Genomic DNA, 18680 nt, shown 5'->3' with positions numbered 1-18680 from the left:
TTTGGGTTAGACAACCTTCTTGTTTTAAAAGCATGTCTTTAAGTCATTATTAGATATAGGAGGCCTTTTCAAAGGTACTATTTTGGTGATTTAAATGTTAAGTGAAAGAGAAACAAATGGATTATACTGCTTGTATCAGCAGTTTTAAAATATGAAAAGATAAATGCTTTGTACAGTAACATCTAAGTGCTTGGATATCTTAGTAGAACCCATGAATACTTTGGCTTAAATATTTATTCTAGGGTTGGTAGATTGGCTCAAGTGTTAGAATGCCAGCTTAGCAAGCATGAGGTGCTGAGTTCAAACCCTAGTACCATAAAAAGAAATTATTCTGATGTATTACTTAGCAGAATGGTGAAACCTCTGACTCTGGACTCAGAGTGGAGTTCAAATCTATCCTGTGATCCTCAGCCACCAAGATCTTTCTCTGTACTTTGGGTTCTATTTATTTATCTATCTATCTATTAACTATCTATTTATCTATCTATCTATCATCTATTTATCTATCATCTATCTATCTATCATCTATTAATTAGCTATCTATCTATCTATCATCTATCTATTAATTAGCTATCTATCTATTTGTTTTTACTGGTAAAGTGGATATTAAAATAATAATAATACCTATTAGGGTTTTGAGAAATGAGATAAAGCATGCAAAGTGTTACCATAGGACATGGTAAATGCTTAGAAAATGTTAGGGATGGTTTTCTGGTTCTTTGCCCAGTACAGGTTGAATAGTCCTTATCTGAAATGCTTGGGATTAGAAGTGTTTCAGAGTTCAGATTTTTTTTTCAGATTTTGGAATACGAATATTGAAATATATTGGGGATAAGACTCAAGTCTGAATTCATTTATATTTTACATGCACTTTATACACATAGCCTAAAGATAATTTTATAGAATGTTTTACTGTGCCTGTATTTTGACTGAGACCCATCCCAAGGACAGTTGTGGATTTTCCACTTGTGACATCATGTTGGTGTGGAGTATTTTGGATTATGGATCTTTGGACTAGAGATGCTAAAACTGTATTCTGTGGGGCAGCATTCAAAATCTTTCCTGCTGGTGATTTAAAATTTCAGTTTCACTGGGGTTCTATAGAAACACTCTTTCATGGTATGGCAATATTGCTTAGTGGTCAGCTCAAACATCTTCTACCAGTCTCCAGCTATGTATCCTGGGGTGAGTTAATTAAATCAGCTATCACTGAGACAAAATTAGAAGTATCATTTTTAGGACTCTCATCTAGGGCTAGGGGTGTGGCTTAGTGATATAACACTTGCTTTGTGAGGCCCTGGGTTTAATATTCAGCACTGGAAACAAACAAACAAAAAACTCAAGTCTAGAGGGCTGCAGTATGAAAAGTCTATGCAATACTGCAAATGATTCCAAGGCAGGGGGCATATGGTACTAGATTTCATTAATCTTGTATCTCAGTAATACTGGCATATAATAGATGTTGAATAATTGCTTTCTAATCAAATACCTCTTTTTTTTTTAGTAAGAATAACAGCAAAGTTTATTAGAATAGAAAAGACACTTTCAGAGGTGAAAGTGGGTTGTCTCAGAAAGAGAGTGTAGCTACTACATACACCCTAGCACAGGCTTTCATTGAAGCTTGAGGGGCTTGGCGAATCAAGTCCCTCCCGACAACCAGCTGACAGGGAGTAATTGACATGAAAGTTGGGAAGGAATTACCATGTCTCAAGAAACACTTTGCACATATGATGACCATTTAAGAAAAACTCATGGGGGTCATGTGATGACCATGAAAGAAAAACTCACAGGGAAGGGAGAACAGAGGGGGATTATGATTACATAGTAGTGGACAAAAGGCAACTCTGGGTCAAAGTAGCCCATCTTAACCAGATTAGACCAGAGCTTTTATTTGGGACCAGATGCTGAGTGCCATAAATGATGTGCAATCATTCCAGAGAAAAGTTAATCTTGGGGACGATCTGGCTATAGCAAGCATTCTGCCTTCTTAGTTTGTACCAGGCTTTCTCCCTGTCAGTCATATCTGGGGAACTAGAAACCTAGGTCTAGAAAAGTTTAACTTGCAGCATATAAGAAAGCAGGCTATGAGAGAAAGAACAGGGCTCTCAGCATATACACACTGAACCAAGGATTCGCCATCGTAGGGTTCCCTTTCTATAGCCCTATTGCTCATTTCCTATGGCTACCTATGATTTGGCCCTTAAAGACTCAAAACCCTGAAATCTTCTAGGGGATTTGAAGTTAAAGCCAGACTTTGGCTGTTTTGTGCTGTTATGGGGTATTGGCTTGGGTCAGGAATCTCTTGTCCTTGTTCTCTGTCAATGGGGAAGTTGGGATCCCAGGTCATATATGACCCAGAGAGCCTCTGCAAAAGGGGGTATTCCATAACCAGCAGTAGTTATGTTTAAGGAGGAGCCATGCTCAGAGATTAGTAGAGCAAGTTCTTGCAGAGCATTACTTGTAGTTTTACAGCCTGGAGATGAGAGGAAACTTTATTAAAGGTTTAATATGGAGAAGAAGCACTTGGTTTTCTCTTGGAACTACAGAAATAGCAGTGACAGAAAGGCAAGGGACAAGTTCTTGTGCAGTTGTGAAGTGGGTAGGTGTGGGCTTTAGTTAGCATCAGGTAGCCATGCTTATGAACCATTTCTTCACAACCTCTCATCTTTAGTTACTCTTGGAAGGATTGACACGAGTGACTCCATTTGGATACTGACAACTTTCCCTCTTTTCTGAGCAGTTTTTCTCCAAAGTGTTTGTCTCTGAACGTTTTTTTTTTTTTTTCTGGCACTGATTAACCACCTTGTGGCTTGGCCCCAAAATACCTCTATAATTTTGTATTAAATTTTATTTTTTCATTAGACATTGCTGGTGCTGAGAGATTACACCTCCTTGCCTATTCTATACTAAGTCATTTTGTGAATCAAAACTTTCTACATAAAGAAACCTGTGAAGATTCTTTTGTAAAAATTGATCAATCTTAACTGGGCATGGTAGCACATACCTGTGATCCCTGCACCTGGCAGGCTGAGGCAGGAGGATGACAAGTTGGAGGCCAGTGTGGGATATATAGCAAGATCCTGGCTCAAGAAAAGCCCAAACCACAAAAACGACAAAAACTTGATGAATCTCTGCCTACTATGTGCTGTGTAAATTTCTCTCTCCCTGAAGTAATAAGGAAGCATAAATCTAAACTAAAATGCCACAGACTCAGCATAACAGCCAGGGGAGTCTTCTTCAAATTAAAATGGAGATTGGTTGACTTATCACTTTTTTCTTTCAGGGAATGCTTGCCACCAAATGTTAAATTAAAACATCTCTATGGCAATTGAAAATATGGAAACAAAGGCAGTAGAGACTCTTCAGAATGAAAGTGTTCTATCTCACCATTCCCTTATTATTTAAAGGTACAATGCTTAATTCCTGGAGGAGCCTATTCAGAAGCAAAAAATTTAAGGCTTTCCCCTGGAGGCAGAAGTGAAGAGAGTAGGGGAATAGGGTAACGTTTAGAGGTTGTTTTTAGAAGTCACATACAGGGGTTCTTAGAACAACTGTGTCCTGGCTCTGCTTCCATTGGCTGTGGAAATCAGGGTAGGGACCAGCTTTTTTCTGCCATTACAGCTGAACCAGGGCAGGGACCTCTGAGAACCAAACACTCTGCAGGGTGTGGATCACTCTGCACATTCTCCAAGAGAGCACTTTGGCTCACCCCTTGACCTGCCTTTTTTTTCTTTCAACAAAAGGAGGAAAGTGAGTTCCTTCCAGAGCTTGTTGAGGTGCTCCTTGGTGCTGGGCTCTGGCAGGAGGTAGCCGCTGAAGTGTAGTGCATTTTAAAAACTCTTTCTGGGAAATGAAAACATGATTTTGAAGTAGTCTGTAGTATTGAAATGCAGCACTCTGCTTCTCTGCGAAGCAAGACTTGCTGAAGGCTCACTGGTGCAGAAGGGTCCTCAAGGCAAAGAGGCTCAGAAACAGCAGGAATGGGATCTTGAGAAAGGTATCACTCATCCTACGAAACAAATTGCTCTAATTAAAAAAAAATGTGTCACGTTAGCAAGAGTAGCTCAACTGGCGATGTGACGGTGGGAGCAAGTTGTAAAAAGCCTCCATAGAAATATCTGTTCTACTGACTTCACAATGAGCTGCTTTTTTTGAGGTGTGATAAAGGGAGCTGGAAATTGATGAATGGCGAGTGGCCATCTCCTCTCACTGTCCTCTCCCAGGAGTAGTGACCTTGGAAAAATTTCCCTTTCATTTATCTTTTTCATCCTTCCATCTGAGAATGCGGCTGTAATAGGGAGAGAGGCTTCAAGACATTAATATTTTTATCAGCTTGAGTCTGTTTTAGTCATCACTCACAGATTCCTATGGAATTCTGGGTACTTAAGATTTATTCATTTGTGAATTTGTAAAAAATTATGTGCTGTTAATAATGACCACCCAAAGTAAAAATTGCATTTATTGAAATATCCCAATATTTGACAAGATCACACATCTCTGTGTCTACCCGGAATCACTGCTCTTCATTTTCATTAATGTTTATATTCTTGCTTTTGTTTTGTTCCATTTGCATGAATTCAAACATTCTGTTTTGTCATATGTCTTTAGAAATATTTACATTTTCCAAGTTTAATTGAGTCATATTATCTAATGATGTAGGAAATCCTCATTCTATTTCATAAGAGAGAGGAAACACTAAAACCAGGATGATATATTGAAGTGAAATACACATTTGGGGGATTATAAATCTCTGTAGGGTCTTGGAACTATTATCCAAAATTTCTGTTAAGGTGTACTGGTGTTTCAGGTTTTCATGTGCTTATAAATCACCTGTTTACAGTACAATTCTGATTCAGTAAGTCTTGGGCAGAGCTCCCACGTGCTGCTAGTTCTTTTGTAAGCGTGAGCATTTGTTTTGTTTGTAGGCCTGTGATTCCATTGGTTGGTAGAACTCAAAGTTAACTTTACTATTTAGGATTTCATAAAATTTGCAATTTTGCAATGAGTTAGTGAAAAGCTGAGAGTCAGAGGTCAGTTTTCAGCTGGGCCTCATCTTTGGGCCATCATACTTCTTCTGACTCCTTCTGTGGTTGTCTAATGGGACATGGGAACTTCTCCTTTGTTCTCCTGGTCATGTGAAATTGAGCTTTTCACTTCAGATATCAATGAGAGATAGGTAGGTTTTTAAAAAATAGATTCCAGTTTCAAAATATTTCTCATCATTGAGCTTTTACCAAAATCTCTGATGAATATCCAATTACTTTGGATGAATATAACACATAAATATGTTTATAAATAATGATAAAATAATCAAAAAATTTTACATTTACTTGTTTAAGTGTTGTTCTTCCCACTAAACTATTAATTTCCTGAGGTTAGAATCTATGCATGCTTCATCTTTGTGTAACTATAGTTGCCAATTGAATTTTTAAAGTTGTCACACAACAAGTCATGCAAGAATGAGGTAAAGATACCAAGTTGAAATCAAGATCTAACAGAAGGGTCTGGCAGAGTGGCTCAAGTGGTAGAGTATCTGTCTTGTAATCATGAAGCCTTGAGTTCAAACCCCAGTACAGAAAAAAAAATGATTCTAACATAGAAAGGTCTCTAAAAATGATAATGACCATTCTTGGGAAACCTAGAATTATCTTTTCTTTTTGGACTTGAGGGCCTTCAGACATGTCCAGGCCTGCCATTGACTATGTGTTGTTCTATGAGTTTTAATTTTCCCAGTTTTAAAATGGTAATAAAATACCTGTCATTAATGGACAGTGGTGAGAGTAAGCTGTAGGTGGGAATGCTATTGACTGTATCCGCATGCCCTTCTAGAAAGAAATAAATGACACACACGAAACATCCTGAGTAGGTGTAAGACTTCCAGGACCATTAGCAGAGACAACACTCTGCATACGTTACTCTGTGTATGTGTTTCCACTACAAAGAAAGGTTATGTTTTCCAGCTTGTCTTGTAGGTAGGTTTGGGACAATATGACTAAATTTGGAAAATGGGATGCAGGTCAAAATAACAAGCACCAATTCCAGATTTTATCTGTTTTTGTTTTTGGTGGTCCTGGAGTTTGAACTCAGGGTCTCACTCTTGCTAGGCAGGTTTCTACCACTTGAGCCACTCTGCCAGCCCCTCCAGACTTTATCTTTAAAAAACATCCTGCATCAATTACTAGGTTTTTTGTACAATCTTTGGTGATCTTGGAAGTCACTTGCTCCAGATGGCATAATCACAAGATAAAAGCAGCTTTGTCACAAATGACTGGTGGGGCATTCTTTTTTTTTTTCTTTTTTTGGGCCTTTTCAGCTTCTCATCTTCTGCAGTGTCAGCTTCTCTGCCATCTCTTGCCATCTCAATACCTCTGCTCTCCTTCTTGGCTTTTTGCAGATTCTGCTCTTGGTCACTGTAATTTCTCTCTCTTTCTCTGACGGTGGTATTAGGATTTAAACTCAGGGCCTCCCATTTGCTAGGCAGGTGCTCTACTATTTAAGCAATGCTCCTACCCTTTTTGCTTTAGTTATTTTTGGGATAGAGTCCACAATCCTCCTATTTAAGCTTCATGTGTAGATGGGATGACCAGTGCCTGCCACCACACCCAGCTTATTTGTTGAGACGGGAGTCTCACTAAACTTTTTGTCTGGGCTGGCCTTGACAAAACACAACCCTCTTGATCTCTGCCTCTCAAATAGACAGAATTATAGGTATGAGCTATCATGTCTGGTGCTCCCTGCAATTCTTTAGCTGCCTCCTAGTGTTACAACTCTTCAGCTACCTCCTAGGGTTACAGGTCAGAGCTTTGGTGTTGGGACTCTTAGCTCCTGATGACTCTGAAACTCTTCAGCTTCCTCTTTGGTTGCTAGAGCTGGAAGCTCTGCGTTTTCATCTGCTTTTTTGTGAAACCAGCTCAGCTTACTCTACTGAGCATAAAGACTACAAATAGATAAAAGACCATTTGAGAGAAGACTTTATTAGGGAGTACATAGGAGAAAAGCCTCCCAGACTAACCTGCAGGGAGCAGCTTGGTTATGTAGGCAAAAGGGGATACCATGGGTATGGCAAGCAAATATGGGATTGTGATTTGTACTAATCACAGCACAGCTTCTAGTTTAGCCAAGACCAATCTCAACTCTCATATAAGAACCAATCAGAACCCTCAAATAAGAAATGATTACAGGGTTAGGGGTATTATAAATTAGTGGTAGACCATTTGTCTAGTATGCAAGATGTCCCCAGTACCCTCCCAAAAAATAAACAAACAAACAAACAAGCCACTGTCTTTTGCTGAGTCACTAGAGGCATGCTCTTTCTCCTTCTGAGCTAATTGAGGACTACTATTACAAGGTCCCAAGGGGGCTACTTAAGAGCAGCCTTAAGGGAAGTCATCTGGAGGTCACCCAAGGCTTGTCATAGCTAAAGTGAAGTTTTCCTGCATTCATGTGGCTGGAACAAGGCCTCCATGCATAGAAGTCTTGGCAAGGGTTTAGGGTTCTTTGCAGCTGGAGTGTAGATCCCTCAAAGTGTCCACGAAGTGGACAAACAAAGCAGCAGGACTGTCACAATGGCAATCTGGCAGGTTACTAAAGAGGACTGATTCATTGATGGCTCCCTGTTCAAAGCAACCTGTCACCAGGGAAGAAGGGTCTGATGGCTGTCAATCAAAGAGCCAAATCAACCCCAGCACCCAACAGCTTATCTTATTTAAAGAAAAGGAAATGTAAACGTGTGGTCACAACAAAGACCTATCATTAACTTAACATTCTTACCAGTATTTAACAGTGCTCAACTCCTAGCTGAATACCCTTGGGGAGAGTTAGGTCATTCTCTCTGTCTCAGTTTGAGTCCCTGCGCTTGGAGAATAGTTGGTCCCTGACCCATATTGGACTGTGTTATGAATGAGGAAGGTTTTTGTAGTTGGTTGTTACAGTAGCCAGTATTAACCATTCTGATGACTACATTTCATGATGCATGTAAAACTTTTTATAGTCTAGGGAAGAGATGGTGGATGAGAGAGACGTGTTCATGGGGATTGAGAGAAGGGGACTAGCCATGAGGACAGCATGGGAAGAAGAGGAAAGTCCATGTTTAGGGTCAGTCCTGCTTCTGTTTGTAGGAGAACTTCATCATATCCAGAGCTGAGTTTGCTGTTGGTTTTAAATGGTCTATTATGAGTGCTTTCTTTCCACAACAGGCAGCAAGGACCCTATTGACTGTGCACAACAATCATCTATATTTCAAAACAGATGATGGTTACTGTTGAACTTAAACAACTTGGAGTCTTCTCTCTCTCCTACTCTCCCCTCCCCTTATATATAAGGGCCCTGGTCATCTGTGAACCAAATAGCATGAAGGCAGATTCCTGAATATCCAGTAAATAACAGAGGAATAGAGAGAAAATAATTCACCGGCATCCTTGGAAAAAGTTATATAAAACTTGCTCAAAAGCAAGGAGAGTAGGGATAGAATATAACTCTGTTATAAAAAACCCTTACTACCTATCTGCTACTCCCAAAAGCTAGAGGCATATGCTCTCATTTAATCACCATGACATTCATATGAAGTAGTAATTTTAATTAATTGTGCTTCATAAAAGAGGAAACTGAGGCACAGAAAGGGTAAATTGTTCTGATCCTACAGCTAAAAAATGAAAGACCAGAAAGATTTCCTATTGCTTTTAAGATAAAGATCAAATACCTTGATGTGTCTTACAAAATCCTAAATAGTCTGATTCTTATCTACGAACTTACCTTACTACTGAAGCCAGTAGTAAGGCTTTTAATTTCTCCATGGTATAATGCTTTTCCCACTCTAGTACTCTTTCTCTATTTTTTTCTGCCCAGTGTCATCTACCTATCCTTATTTTTACTCAGAAGTTACTTACTTGAAGAAAATTCTTCCTTCACTGACTTCCCATCTAAAATTCTATCCACTTCCCCTGCTCTACTTACAGCACCTTGTACTTTTTGCTTCTGGTACCATCAGAGACATTTACTTGTATTATCCTTGGAGTGTTGCCTATCTCTTTCAGAATGGAATCTCTGTGAGGCAAGGACCAGGGCTGGTTAGCTCATTATCTCTGCCTGGCGCATATTAAGCTCACAGTAAATGTCAAGAGAATGAATAAAATAAATGATCCTCAGATTTTGAATTGGTTCCTAGAATAAATATTGATGGAAGGTGAGATGAGAGCAGAAGAGTAGGTGAAGAATATTGCTGTTTGAAAAGAACTATGAGAACCGTATCCCTCACCGGTGTTCATAATAGTTCCATTGTGTTGAAAAGAGAATTTTGCTTTCTTTTTTATTCTTTCACAGTTATGCAATGAGAAGTACTCTTAATATTTTTGAAGGTTATATTATTCTATAAGAAAACAGAAGTTTTCAATCTCTTAGGTGGCCCTGAATTTATTACAAAAGAACCTTGAATTTATAAAAATATTGGTCATTGTATGTAGATTAATGAAATGACATACTTTAAAATATGTGTATATATGCATACTGCTTAAAAATATATGTAGATTCTATTGTAAGTAATACCAATTTACTTAAAAGCATTAATGAATTCATGGTAATTAAAAATTATGTATTTGGTTCTATCAGTAGATACTAAAAGAACCCTCACTATAATAGTTTTAAATATTTTAAATATTAAATATGATTCTCATGCTTAACTGATGAAAACTCTAAAGAGGATTAACCTCTAACTCTGCTATAAAATGATTTTTAGGTACCGATATTCCAGTTTTACATTGTATTTTTACATTCTCATGGAAACTATTTTTTTTAAAGTCAAGGCCATCTTGAAATCATATTTGAGTCTTTGTTTCTTTGGTTGTTTTTTCATTCTCCCCTTAGTTTTCTTGTAGTTTGGAGCATATTCACAGACTGATTTCTACAGGCAAAAATTGATATGAATTAATTTTGAGTTCTTAAACATTAGGAAAATATTTCATACTATGTAAACCTGTAATTTGTTCTCAATTATCAATTGTATTTGTAGTAATTGAGAAAAGTGAAAAAAGTGTCTTTCTAAGGAATCAAAGTTCTTATTCCTACACTATTTATTTAATCCATCCTATACTTGTCTTCAAAGTTTTTTCCTAGATTTCCTATTTTGATAGTTTAGTTTCTGCTCAAAAATCTGCAATGGCTCTATTTGCCTATAGGTGAAAATCCAAATATTTTAGTTTGGATTGCCATATTCCTCCCAAGCTGATAACAATTTACCTTTCTATTCTTATTTCTTAAGTTTTCCCAGCAAATGTGCTATTGTGTGGAGGTTCAGCCTTTGATTAAGAGCAAGAATAACTTGGGTCAGTTATGGAAACAGCTAAGATGCCCCAGCACTGACGAATGGATTAAGAAAATGTGGTATCTATACACAATGGAATTTTATGCAGCCATGAAGAAGAACGAAATGTTATCATTCACTGGTAAATGGATGGAATTGGAGAACATCATTCTGAGTGAGGTTAGCCTGGCTCAAAAAACCCAAAATCGTATGTTCTCCCTCATATGTGGACATTAGATCAAGGGCAAACACAACAAGGGGACTGGACTATGAGCACATGATAAAAAGCGAGAGCACACAAGGGAGGGGTGAGGATAGGTAAGACACCTAAAAAACTAGCTAGCATTTGTTGCCCTTAACGCAGAGAAACTAAAGCAGATACCTTAAAGCAACTGAGGCCAATAGGAAAAGGGGAACAGGTACTAGAGAAAAGGTTAGATCAAAAAGAATTAACCTAGAAGGTAACACCCACGCACAGGAAATCAATGTGAGTCAATGCCCTGTATAGCTATCCTTATCTCAACCAGCAAAAACCCTTGTTCCTTCCTATTATTGCTTATACTCTCCTACAACAAAATTAGAAATAAGGGCAAAATAGTTTCTGCTGGGTATTGAGGGGCGGGGAGAGGAAGGGGGCAGAGTGGATGGTAAGGGAGGGGGTGGGGGCAGGGGGGAGAAATGAACCAAGCTTTGTATGCACATATGAATAATAAAAGAAAAATGAAAAAAAAAAAGAATAACTTGGGTCAAACCCTGGTTGTGCTATTTGCTACTAAGTACTGGACTGAGTGCCTAATAATCAATGTTGTATTTAAACCCCACACTGTCCTAGGAGAGAAATGATTATTGTTATTTTGGTTTACAGGTCAGAAAAATGAGGCTTACAGGAGTTTGATAATTCGTCCAATGCTACACAAATAAAGTACATGGGCTTGAAAGTGATACAGATTTGTAGTTTCTGAAAATAGTGAAAAGATGGTCAATTTTTATTTGAGGTATAAGTGATAATTTTGAACACACTTGATTTTACAAGCAAATCCAAATCTGTCTAAAACATGGACTGTGGATATTACCATAAGAATTTACCAAGTAGAAATTAACTTATTTCTACATTTAAAAAATCAATTTCCAGTGCTCTCGGCATTTTATTTAAAGAATAACCACTGAAAAATTATTGATTATTCTCTTTTGCTTTGCTTCATAAATGTGCAAAAACTTCTTTTGGAGGATACTCCTACTTCATCAGTAGTCAAGATGCTGTGATGGTGAATCTGTTGTATATAAGAGGAAAAAAATGGAAGAAAGCCTGGCTTGGCTGCTAAGGGAAAAAAAGAAAGGACTGAACATAATTTTTTAAGCATTTCTGACATAGGTATGTTAGCAGAGTACTATAAAAGTTTGAAAAAGTTTAAAACTGTTACTGTTTAGAAGTTTCTCCTGAAACTCTTTGAGATTCACTTTTATGAAAATTAATACAGTGAAACATTCAAGTTTTTTAAAAATGTATTTTCCAGATATACTCTCATGTAAACATGTACGTAGTCACAAGTACGTGATTCTGTAATTGTGGAATGCCTTGTGCTTTGTTTGGCATTTCTTCCATGGAGATACCAATGAATAAAATTCCCCATCTGTGAACCCTTGGGTTACATATATTGCCCATTCCTAAAATTGTTCTTATCCCTTGACTCACTTGTCCAGTTCTTTGCAATTTGTTCTGTAGGAATCACTCAAAAGGAGATGAGAACTTAAGATATCCCATTTTTTTCAAAGCAATGTTACTGGTAATGGAGAAAAATCAGAAATAATCCACAGATCAACCATCAGAAAATTGTTAAATAAATTGTGATATAGCAATGGTATGAAATATTATAAAAACCTTAAATATGATGCTTTTGAAATTTATATAGTACCATGGTAAACTAATAGGATGTTAATATGGAATGTTCTAAAAGCAGAGGGCTGAACTGTAGATGAGCCATGAGTTATCACTCTGTGAAACATGCAGCATATGGGCAAAAGCTAACAGGGAACTCAAACATGAAAGCAGTTGGCATGGAACAGTGGGTAGATTTTTTTCCATTTACTGTTGTCATAGAAAGAGAAGTAATACTACTAAACTCCTTCTAGAAGACCAGTATCATTCTGATGTCAAAACTGGTTAAGGACAAGGCAAAAAGATAAAATTTACAGACCAATTTCCCTGATGAACATAGATGCAAAAATTCCCAACAAAATACTTGCAAACCAAAATATCTTTCTATTTCATGTAATAGCTTGAGGAGCATGGTGTTAGTTCTTCTTTAATAGTCTTGTAGAATTCAGCAGTGAATCTATCCAGTCCTGGGCTTTTCTTTGTTTGGAGACTATTATTGCTTCAATTTCATTGCTTGTTATGGTTGTTTAGATGGCTGTACCCTCTTGGCTCAGTTTTTGTAGATCATGTGCATCTAGAAATGTATCCATTTCTTGTAGATTTTCCAGTGTGTTGGAATATATTTTCAAAGTATTCCTTAATGATCCTTTGGATTTCTTTGGCATTTGTTGTGATATCTCCTCCTTCTCCTCCCACCCCCAACCTTTTAAAAAATCTCTAATTCAATTAATTCAGATCCTCTTCCTCTTTCTTTTGGTTAGTTTGGCTAAAGTTTTGTCAATCTTATTTATCTTTGTAAAGAGCCAACTTTTTAATCTTGCTGCCAGTGGCTCATGCCTGTAATCCTAACTCCTTAGGAGGCTGAGATTGGGAGGATCATGGTTTGTGGCCAGCCTGGGCAAAAAGATTATGAGACTCCCATCTCAACCAAGAGCTGGTGGTGCACGCCTGTCATCCCAAGCTATATGGGAGACTGAGGTTGGTATGATCACGGTGTCAGGTCAGTGCAGGCAAAAAAGTTTGCAAGACCCCATCTCAATGGAAAAAGCTGGGCCTGGTGGTGTGTGCCTGTCATCCCAGAGATGTAGGAAGCATAAAACAGGAAATCATGGTTCTGACCAGTGTGGGCAAAAAATAACCAGAACAAAAGGACTGGAGGCATGGCTCAAGTGTAGAATACCCACCTAGCAAGCATGAAGTTCTGAGTTTTAACCTTAGTAGCACCAAAGAGAAAACAAGAGAACTAAGTTTTAGTTTCATTGATTTTTTTTTTGCATTGTTCTTTTAGTCTCCACTTTGTTATTTTTTCTGATCTTTATTATTTCTATCTACTGCTTTTAGTTTTGGCTTGTTTCTTTTTTCCCCCTTTATTGTTGTGCTGGGTGGGGATACATTGTGGCATTTACAAAGGTTCTTACAATGTGTCAACTATATCATACTTGAATTCACCTCCTCCACCCTCTACTTTATTCCCTCCCCTCCCATTCATGGAACAGTTTCAACAGGAATCATTTTTGCATTTAAATACATGTGTAACACATTATTTGCACCATATCCACTCACCTACCTCTACCACCTCCCCCCTCCAACTGGTGCTTACCCTTCTCCCTGGGCACAGCCTGTTATGCCTTCCTGTTCCCTGCTTTTGCAGAAGAGAAAAGAGAAAATATAAAAAGAAAAAACATGACATTTTTGCTAGTTTAAGATAAAGATAGCTACACAGGGAGTTTCCTTGTGATATTGCCCATGCATATATGTGTTATACCCCCAAACCAATTGGCCTGTTCTTATTTTTCTAAGAGTTTGAGATGCATAATTAGGTTGTTTATTTGTAATTTCTCTGATTTTTTAATGTAGGCATTTATGGCTATAAACTTTCCTCTCATCACCACCTTTGATGTATCTCAGAGGTTCTCATAAGTTGTGTTTTCATTCTCATTTGCTTCTAGAATTTTTTTATTTACTCTCTTATTTTTTCAGTGACTGTTCAAAAATGAATTGTTCATATTCTATGTGTTAGAATGTTTTCTGCGGTTTCTCTTATTATTAATTTCCGGTTTTTCAACATTGTGATCTGATAAAATACAGGCAATCATTTCAATTTTCTTATATTTGTTGAGACTTTTTATGTCCTAAAATAAGACCTATTTTGGAGAAATTTCCATTGGCTGGTGAGAAGAATGTGTATTCTGTGACTGTTGAATGGAATCTTCTGTAGATGTCTATTAAGTCCATTTTATTCTCACTATCAGTTAATTCTGATATTTCCTTGTTGATTTTTTGTCTTTATGACTTACCAGTCACCCACTATTATATATTTATTTTGGTGGTACTAGGATTTTGAACTCAGGACCTCATGCTTGCAAGGCAAGTGCTCTATCATTTGAGTCACTCCTTTTTTGTGTTGAGCCATTCTGCCAGTCACTTTTTTTTGTGTGTTAGATATTTTTGAGATAGGGTCTCATGAACTATTTGCCTATGCTGGCTTTGAGCCACAATCCTCCTGATCTTGCCTCCCAAATAGCTAGGATCATAGGCATGAGCTACTGGCACCCAGCTGGCCACCCACTATTATTATGTTGGGATCTGTCTAAGTTTTTATGTCCAGTAGTGTTTCCTTTATAAAATTGGGTATGCTGACATTAGGTACATATATATTTGCAACAGTTAAATTGTACTGAATTGTTTCCTTTATCAGTATGAAGTCACCTTCTTTGTCTCTTGTGACTAGTTTTGATTTGAAGTCTGCTTTGTCAGATATGAGTTTAGCTATTCCTGCTTGCTTTTGGAATGCATTTGCTTGGAGAGTATTTTTCCATCCTTTCACTTTAAGCTTATGTTTTTAATGAGGTACACTTCCCGTAGGCAACAAATAGTTGGCTCTTGTTTTTAGTCCTGTCCAGTTGTGTCTTTTGATTGAAAAATTGAGACCATGAATATTCAGTTATTATTGCAAGGAATGTGGTAATTCCTGTAATTTTATTTTTTTGTGGTGTTTGGTTATTTCTTACTCTTCATTTGTTTATCTACTCACTTGTTAAGATTTATCTTTTCCTTATATTTTCATGGCTGCATTTATCTTCCTCTTTTCTGGGTAGAATTCCTTTGAGTATCTTCTGCAGTGCTGGTGTAGCAGACATAAATTGATTTGGTTTTTGTTTATCATGGAAGGTTTTTATTTCATCTTCAAATATTAATGATAGGTTTGTTGGGTAGAGTAATCCAGGTTGGCATGTGTTACCTTTTAGAGTTTGGAATACATAATTCCATGACTTTTAAGGTTTCTGTTCAGAAATTTGTAGTTATTTTGATATCTGCCTTTGTGGGTGACTTAACACTTCTCCCTTGTAGCTTTCAATTTTCTTCCCTTGTTCTTTGTACTTAATGTTTTCCCTATAATATGATATGGAGATTTCTATTCTGATCTTGTCTATTTGGAGTCCTACAGGCCCTGTGTACCAGATTAACATCTGTTTCTCAAGATTTGGGAAATTTTCTATTACTTTATTGAATGTATTTCCTATGCCCTTAATTAGCATCTCTTCTTCTATGCCCATGATTCATAGGTTTGATCTTTTAATGGATCCTAGAGTTCTTGCATATTCTATTCACATGTATTCATTCTTTTTTGTTGTCTTGTCTAGTTTTTCTATTATATCTATCTTGTCTCCAAGCCCTGATATTCTGTCTTCCACTTGGTCTACTCTGCTGGAGAGGCTTTCAACTGACTGATTTGTGACTGGCAGAGCACTCCATTTCTAGGACTTCAGTTTGATTTTTTTTTTCAGAATTTCTGTATTTTTATTGAATTCCCTTTTCATGTTTCACATTGATTTCCTTGCTTCATTTAGCTGTTTATTGGTATTGTCTTTGAATTTGCTTATATCCTCTTGATTTTGAGTTGTTTATACATTTCCTCTTTCATCTCATTCTTATCATTATTTTGAGTTCAGTAGTTGAGATTTCATTCAATTCAGTATCATCCAAATCCTTTATGTGATAATTGACTTTTTGAGGTGTCATGTTGACTTGCTTCATATTTCTTGTTTTTCTGCATTAAGATCTGCTAATCTGGAGTCATGTTGCACCTAAAATCTTTCAGTTGAATTATTCTCTGTTCTGGCAGGACAGGGTAGTGGCAGAGTCAAGGTGCCATTTCTCACCACTGGCCTGAGAGTGTACCAATTTAATATCTGATCAGATATTTACATGAAGTACAAAACCATTGATGACATCATCTATACCAGCAATATCATTATATGTTAAAGGCACTAGCATTCTTATATAGTGCAGTAGGGGTTACAAAAATTATTTGGATGGGAGCTAAAAATTAGGTAGTAAAATTAGGGGGATCTGGGGGAAGACATAGGAAGAAGGCAGATGGAGAAAAGGGGAGTGAAGCATGTGGGCTGAAGGTAAATAAAATAATAATGTGCAAGAATATAGTTCAATTATCATGGAGAAGGATGTTATAATTGGATTGCAAGGGATAGAAAAATTAATAATAAGAAGAAAGGACATAAAATAGAGCACCAATAAAAGGTTTGTAAAAGAGAGAAAACTCCCCAGCATTTCTTTCTTGTTGAGAAGAGTGAATGCCTGCTAATCTCTATTTGTACAGTGAATGTTCTCAAATTTCTGGTCCTCAGCTTTCTTTCTGTAGTTCTCATGTCATTTACTAATGTATCCCATTTGGACCCTGAACTGCCTGAGATTCCCCTCTGCATGCAGCCTAACTCAGTGTTCTCTGGTCAGTTAAGGCTCTGGACCAGGGAAACACATGGAGTAAGGTTAGGCAGGTCCTGAGAGTGTCAGCAACTAATTCCTAGGGTGTGGGATGTTCTGCTAGGGTTCAGTAGGCTGGTTCCAGGCATGTGAAGTAGCAGTTGGGGGTGGATGGAAGGGTATCTGAGCACAGCTAGTGGGTTGGGGGACACTCTGCCATTCTTGAAGCCCATTCCTTGTCCTGCACAGGGGACCTAATGGCAGCTCTGGTTTGTTTGCAGCTAATTTTTTCCCTTTTATGCCTAGGTCTCCAGATTAATGTTTCTCCAGTCCAGGACCCAGCCAACCTCTGAGTAACTTCATCCTCTCTGCAGAAAAGGGCTATGTATGGGAGTTGCTGTCTCTCATGGGTCATAGTATTCACATATACATACTGGACCATGTGGTGCTTTTAGGAATACAGCTGGTTATATTGAAATCTTCTGAGCTAACACACTCCCATGCCTGCCCTGTTTGCTCCCACTTCTGCCTTTTGTCTCTGATCCATGACCCAATCACTGCTGAGTGGTTTCACCTGCCCTCCAGAACAGGGCTAGGTATGGGAACTGCAACCTCTTATAGGCAGTGATATTCACATATACACACTGGGCTGGGTGGTACTTTTAGGACTGTAGCCAGTTAGAGGGAAATTTACCCCAGTTCATTTGGCTCACTGGGTGGTGGGGGAGGGGTGGAGGCACTCTGTTGCTGGGTCCTCTTCTGTCCAGTGGCCTCAGCAAGATTTTGGGCTGTATTTAGCTTTCTATGCAGTTGTTTTGATTGTAGGGGGGCATGTGTGGTTGGCTATTGTGAGAAATAAAGCAAACCAAACCAAACAAATTAAAAAAGAAAACAGGCTGCATGGTCAAGGGGCAGAGTGGTTCCAGTCTAGAGACTCTGCCTGAGCAAAGTTTTCACTTTGTTTCTTTTCTAAATCTAAAGTTTTTTCAAAATTTAAAACAAATTTCTCTAGTTACTCCTCATCCTGTCTTACTGTGGTCTTCCCCTGGCTTACTAACTTGCCTGACTGTCTTTTGTTGCCACATACCAGAGATTTTATTTCTAGTTTGGGGAGGCACAGGAAATTAGTACATGTCTGTGATACACCACCTTTTGAAGCTTTAGTTACTTTTGGAAGGTCTGCCGCAAGGGACTCCATTTTGGTTTGGAAAATTTCCTCCCTCATCTCTGACCACTTTTCTCTGAAGAAATTACAGATTAACCACCCTGTGGTTTGACTTTTACTGTCCCTTGTGACTGGAATGATATTTATCCCAGTTGTTCTGATCTGATCCCACAGTGTGGGAGAGTGACAGACAGCGGGGATTCAGTGCCAATGAGAACCAAATTTTGGTCAAATTTAAGCAATTAAGAAGGTTAGAAGGAGTGGTTCTGAGGCTGAGCTTATCTGGACACTATTCTTAAGTGTCATCTTCTCTACCATGCTAAGACTGTCTTGTAGGAAGTTTTACTGCTGGGATTGGGGTGTGACTCAAATGGTTAAGTGCATGCTTAGCAAGTGCAAGGTCCTGTGTTCAAATCCCAATATCACCAAAAAAAAAAAGAAAGAAAAAATAAGCTGTACTTCTGCAGAATATCAACAAACAACAGTAAACTTATATTTTACAAGGAAAAATATAGAACAAAACCAAGAGGAGAAAAGATTTAAAGAAAAACTCATTTAAAAATGCGTACTTGCTAAGGTCATTTTCTATGAGTTTGATTGTAAGTCTTTTAGTGAAGGAT

Source organism: Castor canadensis, chromosome 3 (genome assembly GCF_047511655.1).
Source record: "Castor canadensis chromosome 3, mCasCan1.hap1v2, whole genome shotgun sequence".
NCBI lineage: Eukaryota > Metazoa > Chordata > Mammalia > Rodentia > Castoridae > Castor > Castor canadensis.
The sequence above is the reverse complement of the archived record's forward strand: the minus strand, read 5'-3'. Positions refer to the sequence as shown.